We start from the raw sequence: 13,094 nt of genomic DNA, 5'->3' as shown, positions 1-13,094 counted from the left end.
TCGTTAAGATCATATACATCGCTGTCAGGGCCGAAATTTTGTACTTTGTTAATGGAGTGTTCGTGTTAAGGGGGTTTACTAATATTTCGTGACTGAAGCTTTAAGAAACTGCTATAATTAATATTTTAATTGCTTTGCTGTAATCTTCGTAAAAATTTCTACCGTAAAATAATTCTAATTAGTATTTTCAGATGAATATAATTTTAATATCGGAAAAGCCAAAAAATTCTTTCCCTCCTCATGTATTTCCATGGCAGGATGTGCTAGCTGGTCTATATACAGTTTATGGAGCTATTTAATAACACGTTCTCCAGATGGTTTGCTGTTTATTGAAACAGGTATAAAAAGGCAATTTGGGGGGGGGGGAGGGGGTATTTAATTTTCTTACGTCCTTCATTTCATCTTTCGGTGTGAAAGTGTATTCGAAAAGATTTAAGATTTCGAAATGATATCTCAGGTAATAGTAATATTACAGAATTCGGAATGAAGCTTAGATGCCAAGAAGAGGTCGTAATATTCTCTCCGCCACTGCCTTTGAGTACACCTTGGCAGTGTCTTTTTTTTTTTTTTTCCTGTTATTTCCGGGTGTGCGTATAGTTTCGAGGCTCCAGGTTTGGAAGTGAGTCAAGAAGCGCCCCTATGTCTCGGAAAGGTATGCGCTTCAGGTGAAATCTCCTCATGAGCTTAGTTTCGGAGCATCGCTTCCAGCATTAACCCGGCTACGCATGTTTGTTTATGTAAGTTCGCGAGCATGGCTTCCAGCAGAAACTAAGTGCGTGCGAACGAAGATCGTCAACTCTTCTTGAACAAGAAAAGCAGGCGTGGATCACAGATGGAAAAGTGGAAACTCGGTGAAGCAACTCGAGTTCGTCCTTCATGCTTCGTAGAGCTTCGCGTGTTTGGTAACACCTGAGTTAACCTTGAAGTCTTCTTTATTTTGGATTCCTAATCATTCGTGTGAAATGTTTGGACGTATTTCCTCCTCCCCTTGTCACCTCTGAATTGTTTAGCAGTTTTGATTCTTTTATTACAGTTTTTAAAAATTATTATTATAAAATAATTTTTGTCGTTTTCGATGACCAGACAGTAAAGTGACCAGCGATTTTAGTCATAATTATCGGTGAATGCCAATTGGCAAGTGCCCAGCTGAGGGTGGAGGAGGGTGGTAGCAATTAAAATGCGTAAAATTTTTTATATGTAATGAGTACGTTATTAAAGTGCAATATTATCAATAAAATTTCATTGATCTTGGGAAGAATGCTAAAGGTAGAAATATGATTGAGAAGTGTATAGCGTCATTTATGCTAATGTTTAAAGTATTTTTGTTTAGTAAGAAAATTTCTATATCTATAATACCATAAGAATTTGATTTTGAAATCATTAGTGTTTATCCAGTTTTTAAGAGTTAATATTCGATTGCATCGAAGTTCACATTTGATTTTGAATCCATGACATTAGGAGAAATAAATTTTTTTAGTTATTTAAATATTTTAATATAAACTTTAATGTCGATAGATGAAAACGTTTTTACCACTTATTACTACATAAACTGTAGTCTTTAAAAATTTCTGCGATTCATTATACATTTCAAATATTTTTTGAAAAATTTTATAGATAAATTAACAAAAACTTTAGACATCTGTAGTTATATCTTTGATTAACATGATGAATAGCCCATCGTAAGCATTCTGAACAGCAGCAAATTGTCCAGAAATGCATGCATATTAAAGCGAATTTGTACATGCGTAAATAATTTTAGTCAAATTATATTTGAAATTGTAGTATTTTTTGTACAGTGTAGCATGAAACGCTTGAAAGAGACAAAGCTCTGCCGGAAAAATAAGATACAAGGGGTAAGTCTATTTAACATTGAGTAAAAGGCTATCTCGCTTAATTGGCAATGGGTTTGCTGACTAATTTTTCCCTCCAAATTTGGTGAAAAAACTCCAAAAGTCGCCAAACTTAGTGAACATTATGCGACGTTTTGGTCCAGTTTATGTATAACTGTAATTGGTAATGTAATTGATCCCTATGTCTAACTGTAATAACCGTATCCGACTCCTGTATGTAGCTTTAACCGTATATTCTTTCCAGTAAGTTAAATCATGATTTATGTAATAGATTTTTTTAAAAAAATCAAATGTTTACAATCGAAATTTAGTCTGTTGAAAAATGAAGAATTTTAATGAGAAATGTGCTCTGACATAGATTTATTAAGTATGTTACTGAAGTTTATATCCGTATGTCACGTAGGTGGAATTCAAGTGCTACATTGAGAGCGCATAGGTTTAATACAAATACTGTTATTCACAACCAAGGCAACATGTGGTGTCGTGTGCTGCGAACTGCGGGACAAGCAGTAAAATTTATAAATGCTTGTACTTTTGTCCAGGTCACTAGATGAAAATATCCATTTGATATGTGAATTAAAAATAAGAATAAAATGTGTTGCATAGATTGATTAAACTCATTCCATATTAAATCTGTTCTGCATATTGGAATTCAAAAATGAAATTAAGACATTTCAAATAACTCCTAAAAATTGTACATGAAACAAAGACAACCGAAAAGGATGGCTTTTTTAAGGAAGACGCGAAGAACGCTTATTTCAGAGGGTAAGATGATACAATTTTTATTTGTTGTGCATCGTATCTTAGCACCATAACTTCCGGTAACTCTTGAGAGACATAATTGGAAAGAAACTTAATTGTTTAACAAAGCCTACATTTTTTCTTCAACAACATAAACTTTCTCCGATCCGAACATGTAACTATGTCCAAGATGTACTTGAAAAAACAAATTGCTGTACGTTGGGGTAAAGCATGAAATTTATCTCGCTGAAAATAATTATAAAAATCATCATTTCCGTATATCGCTCAATATTTTCCTTGCCGATGAAAATCACATTGTTAAAGAATTAGTAACTAAAGAAATGAATCTGTTTTAATTACACACTGTGATAGGAACATGACTTGATGATTTTCATGACCCTTTGAAGCTTTCCTTTTTTAAACTACTAAACTTTTTTTTAATTACTGTACTGGTCCTCAAAAGTTCTCGGTTTTCATTTTCTTCCAATCTTATAATTTTCAAAAAATGTTATCCACTATTATTCTGTGGAAATGTACGTGGCCACATCTCAAGATAACAACACTAAATTGTGATAAAATAAGCCCTCCGTCCAAACCTACTTTATTAGCCATCATAATCATGTAAGATTAATGTAGTGCCTAAGAGCAGAGCGTCACTGTGATTTCATTTCATACATATTTCACAGTTACGTAACTTCCGATCGCATTTTCGGATTTACCCTGAAAAATCTAAAATGGGAATTTCCTGTTTACCGCATTAAGGAAGCCTGAAATGGAACGAGTTTTAAAGAAGCCTTATCTGTGGAAGCTTGAAATGGGGCATAATCTTCATTTGAGCAAAGAAGTAATTTCTTAAATGTACAGTGTATTTATAATGTTGCGTGCGTACTGGTTCGTAATGGATTCTCAGTATCACAAAGCATAATCAGTAGTTAGACTTAAAACAACTAAGAACGTTAAACGCAACGTAGCAAAGCTCATCTAAATGGCGAAGCTCGCACGGAGATCTCAGTACTCCGAATTCAGGTCTGAACTGGGAACTGATGCTCTATGGTCCTATATAGTTTCCTACTTGCCGCCGAGAAATCTCTAGTACTGTCCATTTCTCGAAATTACTGGAAGGCATATACAATTAAAGTTATATTTAAGGGCCAGATAAGGTTACAGGTACATATAGGGATCAGTTAATTCAATTACTGTTATACAGAGACATGACCCAAATGTCGCCAAATGGTCGTTAAGTTTGGTACATTTGGTGACGAAAATTAGTTGTTGAAACCATCGCCAGCATGGCGATATCTCGCCAATTTTTCGAGATGGCTATTGACCTCAATATTGTATACACTTGCCCCTGTAATCCTATTTCTCCGGCAGAGCTTCATCTCTTGAGGCTTCCACATATGTTACATTATACAAAAGATTCTAGAATTTGACTGAAATTATTTACATATGTTCAGGATTCGTAACAATAATTTACCGAATTTACTTATTAAGACTTTTAGCAATATTACGTTTTAATGATTTTGCAGTGGCGCAAACGTTGCATTAAAGAAATAATTAAGTAAAGCTGAGTTGCGAATATTTGAGTTGGTGCTATGAAATATTAGCAATATTCTCTTTCGTGTTAAATGTAATATTTATATGAATCTTATGCGCTCTCAGTTTTTTCACTTTTTGTCGCTTCTAGTAGAAAAATAATTTGACCCTACTATATCCTGTGCATCTGTAATGTATTCTACAGATTAAACTGGTGTGATAGCTTTTCATTCTCTTCTTGGTCTAAGGTTTCATACTCACTTCCTGGATGAGCAATATCCGTAAATAAATGCTTGCCTCGTAGGCGATGTTATTTCACGTGTTGTTCTTGCGTAAAGAGTATTGCATACGACATCGCTCGGAGAAATTAGGAGTGTAATACAATTGCACTGTGTGTCTGCGTTTGATAATAATTATTTATTTGTTATACTTCCTAAACTGTAAAAAAACATTTCATCGGGCATTCAATTTTTATATGAATGGGGGATTTGATAATGTGAAAAATTAAAATGTTTCATCATTGTCAGAAAAAAGTGTACTTGTGCGAGGCCCACATCATGTTGAGATAATTTATGTTGACATAGTATTATTTTTGGTTTCATATGAATCCGAATAAAAGCCGGTATATTTAGGAATGTCTTTTTTAGTCGTTCATCATATTTCAGGCTCTTTATAAAATTTTAGATATTCGGACGAAGTGCAGTTTGCTCATTAATTCATCATGCAAGGTGTTCGATAAAGGTGATTGACTACATACATATGTGCTTTGTTTCTTTGTGTTGTGATCCTAGGCACATACTTCCGATTTTATACGAAATGTAATCGAAAGTGCATGGGAATTTCTAAAAAATAACTCTGGAAAAGCTTATGCTTATATGTTAACTAACGGATTCATATTCAGTTAAAAAAATTTTTAGATGTTAGTAAAATTATTGTCTTTAATTATTTCACATTTTTAACTATGAAATTAAGCTTAGGAAATTTTGCAGATATTTTATATAAATTTTGAAAATATGCATTAATTACTGTATAATAATGAATTAATTCTACATGATTTTACATAACATGGATTTTATTTATAAATAGCTCAATTATGTTTCTTTCTTTTTACCGCGTGCCATCGTGGCATAATTGGAAGCGTGTTTAGCGATCAGAAAGTCCAGAATTCATATTCAGGCGAGGGCATTGCATATTTCTCATCTGTCATGTTTGAAATAAGTTAGAAGGTATTTCCTCCCTCATTCCAGCATACCTTCGTGGTGTAACGGCAGTGCATTCGGCGTGTATTTGAGAGGTCCAGGTTCGAGTTCCAGCGAAGACGTTGCTCATTTTTCACGTCTTCCTACTTAGAAAAGCTAACGACTGTACCAAGTATAATGGTTTCTAACCGATTAACAAATGTTTAAGGCCTGGTAACATTTTCACACCTGTAAAGCAATCCGTTTCTTGATATCTCACTAAATGAAAAAATCCAGATTTTTCGCCTTAAAATAATTCGATCTAGTTTTTATGCAACCATTTTTATGATGATATTGACGCATTGCTTCGTGACATTAGTTGAATTCTATTTTCAATTGACTAAATTTCGCAATCCCCTGCAGTATTGTTTTGAGGGAATAAATAGTTTCGGCAGTAAGTTATGGTTCTAAAGAAGTGCAAAGAAACTTAATCGTTAATTAAATATTGAATAACTTTTAAGTTAAGACCTGGGATGGTATCTGTGTTTCTGTTTAATACTGAGCGGTTAAAACATATCTGGCAAAAAATGTAAAAGGAATTGAAAAAAGCAGTTTTTGTAATGGAATGAATGTTGGAAATGGTGGATTGATGTAGCACAAGGTGTTGTTCAACGACAGATGAAAGCTTTCTACTGGCGTAAACCGTCATATCCCGTGCGAATGTTGGTGTTCATCATTACATGAGGAGTTCGCCAACATGCATTTTATCTTTGACGCTGAAGTTAAAACAGAGCACCTGCTTTAAACAGGTAAGCAACAACAGCAAACTTCATACGTGTTCCTGCCACCGAATACAACTACACTTGCTGGAGTCCCAGGCTGAAAACCTCCATATTAAGCAGGGGGTGGGAGTCCAACCAAAAATCACCTTGAAGATGTTCACATACACTTACCGAGACCCCGGATCCTACACCAGTTCCATACGGATTTCTAAATTTTTCCAAACCGCACCTTTGAGCCGGGTCCGAGAGGTCTGTTCTCGGCGCTGCTTGTAGGGCGTGACCTGTTTGCCTGGATATCTGACTTGTCGTCATATTTCTTTAGCCAGCACTACGCGGGGAGCTCGTCAACCCAGCACACTCGCCTTACCGAGCTACTGATACCAGTAGTTGTAGGTCTTAATGCCAGTCTGTCCCTCGGATCTGACCTTAATGTAACAAACGTCCTGAATCCGCCAGCCTGCTGATTTTACACCCTCGTGACCAAGATTGTACAAGTACATATCCTAGCCATTAGCTTCACAGATTTTCCTGCATCAACCTCCCCTCCCCCCCGGGGGAGTTTAAGGACGTAAAGCGAAAGATCCCAGAGTACCTACTTTGAGCAATTTCTGTACTTCCATAGATAAAATGTATGTCGGCGAGCTCCGTTTTCGTGTAGCGATACTTGCCACTCGAAATCCGCACGATGAACGACAATTTACGGCAAAAAACGCATTTATCTACCACTGAACAGTGCCGTGAGCCATACTAGCGACATTTCCCGACGCATTCCATTACAAAGTCTGCTTTTTTCGATACCTTTCACACTTTTGCCAGATATTTTTGGATCGCCTTGTATGTACTGTATTTTTCTGTCATTTGGCAGGTGTTAAGCTAGTTGTATTGTTTTCTTTTTTCTCCCTTGGTAAAGAGCTCGAGGGCAATATTCTTAAGACTAGATTCTCTTCATAGAGAATTCTTTAGGAAAATAGTTTTATATCAGAAAACTGTGCGTATTCCTTACAGCCTCCTTTGGTGCCAGGAAACCAAATCGGGGATTAACCCTTTCCGGCACGCTGCCTTTTAAAGTTGGAGTTTTGATTAAAAAAAAAAAAAAAAAAGGTAGGCAGTCTAATTAGGCCTAGAGGAGTGAATTCCTCCTTGAAAGAGGAAAATTTTGTGAACATAGCTTTTATCCTTTAATTCTGTGGGCACACTGATTGAATAGAGCTTCTAAAAAAAAGAGTGCTGAAACGAGCATTGTTGTCAATGAACTGACCGATGAGATGCGGAAAAACAAAGAATACAGACTCTCAGTTGTCCTAAATTATCGGTGAACCCGGTCTGGGCACACCTAGGGTTCGCCGTTTGATTTTAAGCAAGATTTCAAGGTAAAAACTTAAAACTAATATAGAATAAGGAGATTACCATACAGCCAAAAAAATAACACACAAATTTCTTTTCAAACAATTCCTTTTATACCCTAAAAAAAATCTGGAAGATTTCTTTAAAAAATGAGGGTCTTAAAAAACTAAGCATGGCTAAAATATATGGACTGGTTTGTGTTGAGCTTCCATCTACTATAAATAAAGAAGGTTCAGAGTAACGTAAACCTATAAATCCTTTTTCATCCAATTTTTCTGTGCGTACAGAAGGAAATTTTTAGGTGTGTCCAGACCGTACACACTGTGCCGCAAAGGGTTAATACTAAAAACATGTTACTTCAGCTACTCTTCGAGGACTTCCCTCGGCATACTAAATGTAACTATAAATCACGGAGAATTCATATCATGCCGTCTTCCGTTGTTGTTTTCTTTCTTTCTTTCTTTTTCTTTTTTTTTTTTCCCTTTCTTTTCTTTAAACAGCTAATGACAGTGCAAGTTTATGGCCGTGTCAACGATTCTTAGCTTTCATCGACCGTCCAATGAGACGTGACTCATTGGTGGCATAAGAATAATTGATCCGTGAGTTAAAAGATAAATATTTTCCATAATGTGTCCAATTGCGTGTATTTAATAATAAGGCGAAAAAAGTTAGTTATGTGCTTGCAGCAAATTTTAAAATTCCCTAAAAGGAAACGAGTCCCCATTCTTTTTGAGTAAGGGATACATTTATATTTTGCGCTTGAATATCCGAAGGAAATGTCATTAAAATAATCACATACATAGAAAGAAGGTGGTCAGAAGTTGGAAGAAATCTCAATTAATTCTTCATAAACAGTACATTAGCGGAATACTGAATACTTCATTTTTTATCACAGTATGTATACTCACTCACCTGTATCAATGCTTCGGTAATTAATAAATTCATCAAGAAAGTACCTCTAATGACTGAGTATATAGCCTCTTTTTTGTCATTTCCGTTTGAGAAATCCACTCATGAAACTCGGTAGTCATTAAAACTGCCTCTTCGGATGAGTATGAATGATATCTCGTCTTCTGTACTCAAAAATCATGTAATTAATTTTTCCTCTCATTGCAACAGACGGCCATCTTGTCTGACGTAAATATTAGTCCAACCTGCTGTCTCATGTTTGAGAGTTATAGCAAAGCTCTACCTATGTAAATTTTGGATTGCCAAATAATTTTTTGCCTCTTGTTAAGTAAAGAAAGAATTCATAAAAATCTCATACAATTATTATCATCAGATCTCATGCAGTTATTACCTATTCTTCGATAAATCAACGTTCAAAGTTGTATATTTTCATTTTCCAGTTTGTATATTATACAGAAGTTATGTGTGTTTGTTCAATTTGTGCCTTTGTTTCAAATGCCTCTATTCTCCCCTCTTGCAATGAATTTTTTTTTTCCATTTTAATGTTAAATCTATTGTAAACTCGAAGCTATGCAGGCTGCATATGCATTTATGAAGTTGCTGCAGGTCACTTTCTTCCCCACGAAAGCGCCAGTCCGGTACACTAGTTTTTTAACATTAAAGTAAAGCACTGGCGCCCAACTGCAAAGATTGCAGTTTTCTTCCACTCTTCTCTCGTCGCTGCTATTTAGATTCACATAAATCATAATGAGGAACAAATTCAAGCCATTTTTTCCTTTGCCGACTATATCGTCGCCCGTTTGCCGCGACATACTTTACTATCCTGACCTCAAGCAACCTCTTTTTTTACATGTATATAGCAATGCAGATTAGTCATTTTAACCTCTTTGCCTCTTCCCTTTCCCACGTGAGCTTATTTGAAATAAATTGGGCTCCCATGTATTGTACATTGATGCTTTGCAGAGATAAAAACATTGGATTTGTGCTCCAAGAACTGTTTATCGCCTTCCTGGTATTGGAATATGTAACTGAGGACGTTTGCTTTTAGTTATTAAAATTTTAAGCAAATGATTATTATTTATGATTATTATTTATGACTATTTAGACGCCTTTGGATATAAAATAAAATATGCAAATAATTGACATACGTGGTTGATAGAAGATGGATGACCGCATTCTAAGTTATTTGAAATTTGCAATTTTAGTAGATGTTAATATTAATACTAGGATGATTGTAAATATTTTTTATCGAGATAGATGTAAATTATTTGTGATGAGCTTGACATATACTTCTGACCCTGTATGTGTAGTTGCACTGTTATGTAAAGCCATGTCATAAGTGTGAATGCTTGTGCCACCCGGAAAGATTAATAGATACTTGTTATAAATTGTCTGCAAAAATGAAAAAAAAAAAAAATTCTTACCTTTTTTCATGGATTAAATATCTAACTGGCTATCAGGCCGACCATCGGTCGAGCGATGAAGTTGCAAAACACTGGTAGTTCGGTTCGGGGTTGGAATTTTGGTGAATGAGCAGGCTGCGTGGGCGTTTTTGTGGTTTTCCCCCATTTGTAACGTTTATACGAGCCATCTTCCAAAAAGCATCCCTGCCCTTAGGCAGATAGCCCTCGAGTGCTTTGCCATAATTGCATAACCATACCATACCTAATTTGCTGAAAGTCTTTACATTATTTCCAGTGATATAAAATTTAAGTGGAATTTTGTTATGCTTATATCCACATAACACATTAAGAAATTGCCTTTTAGAAAGTATTTCCTAGCCATCATATTATGTAGTGGCAGTTACCAGTTCAACATTTTGTAGTCTTCCATAATTCTACCATTTTTAAGCATTTCGAAATTAGTAGTAATTATTCATAAAATTCTCCAAGCATTATAAAAGTTAGGGTAATTTCGTTTAATTCATAGTTATCGTCTTAAAAAGTTGAAAAAATAAAATGTATATTTACAAGATTAACTGTTGCTTCTTAGTGCGTTGATTTTCAGATGGGGCTAAGTTATTCTCTCAAACGACGGTTAAATAAAGGTATATTTTGCTTTGTGTGGTTAATATTTTTAATATTCATATGGGACTCCCTAGGCGCCGAAAATACTTGAGCCGGTGGCATTTAAGCCAACCGTACTGCGACGTGAACAGAGGAAACATCTGGCCTTGTGATTGGTCTGAATGCAAATAATGTCTTCGCGTTAAGCGAGTGACATTTGTACTCACAATTTTGGTGGAATGGATTTCGCTTGTGCAAGATGAAAAAATTCGCTTTTTTGCCGACGTCCGTTCTGGCTTATGGAATGATAAAATTACAAAGAACGCTGTGAATTAAGCCGCCACCGAACGCTGATTGTTTTAAACTTATTCCCATATTTAGTAATTAAACCTCAGTAAATCTATCATCTTGCCACTAGCCGAACGTCTTTTTTTTTTAGTAGAAACTCTAATTTTGATTGTAAAAATTGTTAACTGTATTTGGTGTTTTGTGCTTTTCTGTATTTTACAATTTTTAATCAAGATGTTTTGAGTTTTCGTGTATTTTTGCCTTGCTGGGAAGTGAGAACTGAATTAATTGAATGAGAAATATATGTCTAATGAAATCGAGGAAATAAGTTTAAATGAAATGCAGCAAAAAAAATTGTGTATCATTTAATAGGCTGTTCAAGGAAGTCATGTGGTGTCCACAGCAAACTTTTTCTGTATTGCTATACGTCTTGAGTAAGTGCAAAATGTTTTTACTCAATATTGAGTATCTGAACCTGCTTATGTCTGGTAGGCATCTTTAGTTCTTAATGTTATGTCGTAATACGATTGTTATTAACATTCATCCGTAACCAGCAATACGCTACATAAAAAAATCTTGTTTATTTATTTTTTTTTTTGTGTTGTTGTTGTTGTTGTTGTTATTATTATTACAAGTGACGAAGAATATTAATCACAACTAAAAAATTAAGTTTTATTTCTAAAGCACTTAACCAGAATGGTACAAATTAAAATTAATCTTTTATATTTTTAATTGTAAGACTTTCGCTTGTGTAGATTGTGGAAGAAGAAATAAAGAAAACCGCGGCTTTTGAATGAAGAAAATTATTCATTGAGCAGTGTTTCATATGCATTGATTGAATTTAATTATATTTGGTTATGGCAAAGCGTTATAATGGGCTATTTTTCTATTAGCAGTTTCTGGATGTTACTGCAAATACAGACCTGTCATCCTGTTTTTAGAATTTTTACCTGACTGTTTTAAATTCTCGTGTTATATGTTCCATTGGAATAAAAAAAAAAAAATGAACTCTACATGCTTGGACAAACATACCAATGAACATATATTTAGAGGTGAATTGACATAATTTGTCATGATTCATGAGATGTATAACTGTAATATTTGTATAATTAAATGAGTCTTTCAGTTTTTGTTTGAAATGTGTTCAGGCGATCAAATACCTGGATTTCGGCGTAATGAAACTATAACCTTAAAAAAATCATTTTTATTTGTGCTAATTTTTATGTTAAATTTCACCATACTAGTTTACTTAGCAAACTACACGAGGTTATTTTCCTTTTAATAAAAATTTGAAATCCTTTTTCTATGTTTTTTGCATCCGTCTTTAAATTTTTAACTTCAAAAAAAATTTAAGGCGTTTAAGCTACCATAATAAATAAAAGAAACTTTTCTTGAATCGTGTGAAATGAAACAGAGAAAACTTGTTATGTAGTAATGCTAATGCAGTTTTTAATGAGGATTTTATTGAGAAAAAAAAGTTTTAAAAAAACTATTTGAAAAGATGTCACCATTAATTATATCTTTTTATTTTAAATTGGAAAGATTTTTCGAGTTGGAATATATTCCAAAAATTAAAATCAGTCAGACAATTTTCTTTTAAAAGTTGTTATTTGAACTGTGTTGGATCAAAATAAATCTTGCATAAGATGAAACTCCCCCCCCAAAGAGTATTAAATCAGATTTTCCCCCTGCCCCACTCCAAAAAAGTAGGTGTGAGAAAGATATTGTGCATAAAAACGAAATTCAATGTATAATTAACCTGGGGGCGGGAATTTTAATCGGGCTTTTTAAAAAAAAATTCCTTTGTAAATTCCGGAACTGTAAAAAATTTACTGTCGCAGACTATCAGAATAATGCGAAATTTCTCTAGGAAATACGAAAATGAGAAGAAATTCCGTGGAATAATAAATAGCAGTGATAACAGATGTTGTCATAAAATTTAAGAATTATTTTAACTACAACGGTGCGTAATTTAACTAGTCACAATCTGGGAAATACAACATCGTTAAATCATCTATTAAAAGTAAATTGCTGGATCATAAAAGTAAATTAAATGTGCAGCCATTAATTTTTTGACTCCCTTTGACTCTTATTGAAAGACAAAAGTAATATAAATTAATAAAAGCTTTCTTTTCATCTGCGTTTTTGTTTTGAATGGTGCTTTAATTTACACAATCAAGTAGTCTTATCCTCAAGATTAAACTGCTCCAAATGCAGGTAAACGGTTGTTAATATTTTTCTAATAGTTATTGTATGGGTTATTCCCGCCCCCTTTTTTTGACCGCTGTCCGATTAAACGTGACTTCGGGTTTCATCTTCAACGGTATTGCCCTGGTTAATCGAGACTATATTAACGTTTAGAAATATCTTTTCTCATAAGTTAAATATTTATGTATAATTTCTAATCTAGTGCGGTTAACAAAATATTTTTATCATTAAATTTTTGCAACATTAAAATGG

The 13,094-nt window shown here is 34.2% G+C and overlaps 1 protein-coding gene across 2 annotated transcripts in view; it reads left to right on the top strand.

The window, feature by feature from the left end:
• The window catches only part of LOC118180982 (fibronectin type-III domain-containing protein 3A-like), a 254,400-nt gene that overhangs the window by 140,824 nt on the left and 100,482 nt on the right, over window positions 1-13,094 (top strand). The window contains exon 1 of one of the 2 annotated variants that reach the window (XM_035350070.2): window positions 738-902. The exons of the other annotated variant lie outside the window; for it this stretch is intronic. The gene's annotated coding sequence lies outside the window, so the exon portion shown is untranslated. Of the gene's footprint in view, window positions 1-737; window positions 903-13,094 lie in introns of those variants that run through there. 2 annotated transcript variants of the gene reach the window in all.

This window comes from Stegodyphus dumicola, chromosome 6 (genome assembly GCF_044657685.1).
Source record: "Stegodyphus dumicola isolate Sdum_Otavi_A_Nest chromosome 6, ASM4465768v1".
NCBI classification, from domain to species: domain Eukaryota; kingdom Metazoa; phylum Arthropoda; class Arachnida; order Araneae; family Eresidae; genus Stegodyphus; species Stegodyphus dumicola.
Note: the sequence above shows the minus strand (reverse complement) of the source record. Positions and strands in the feature narration are given on the sequence as shown.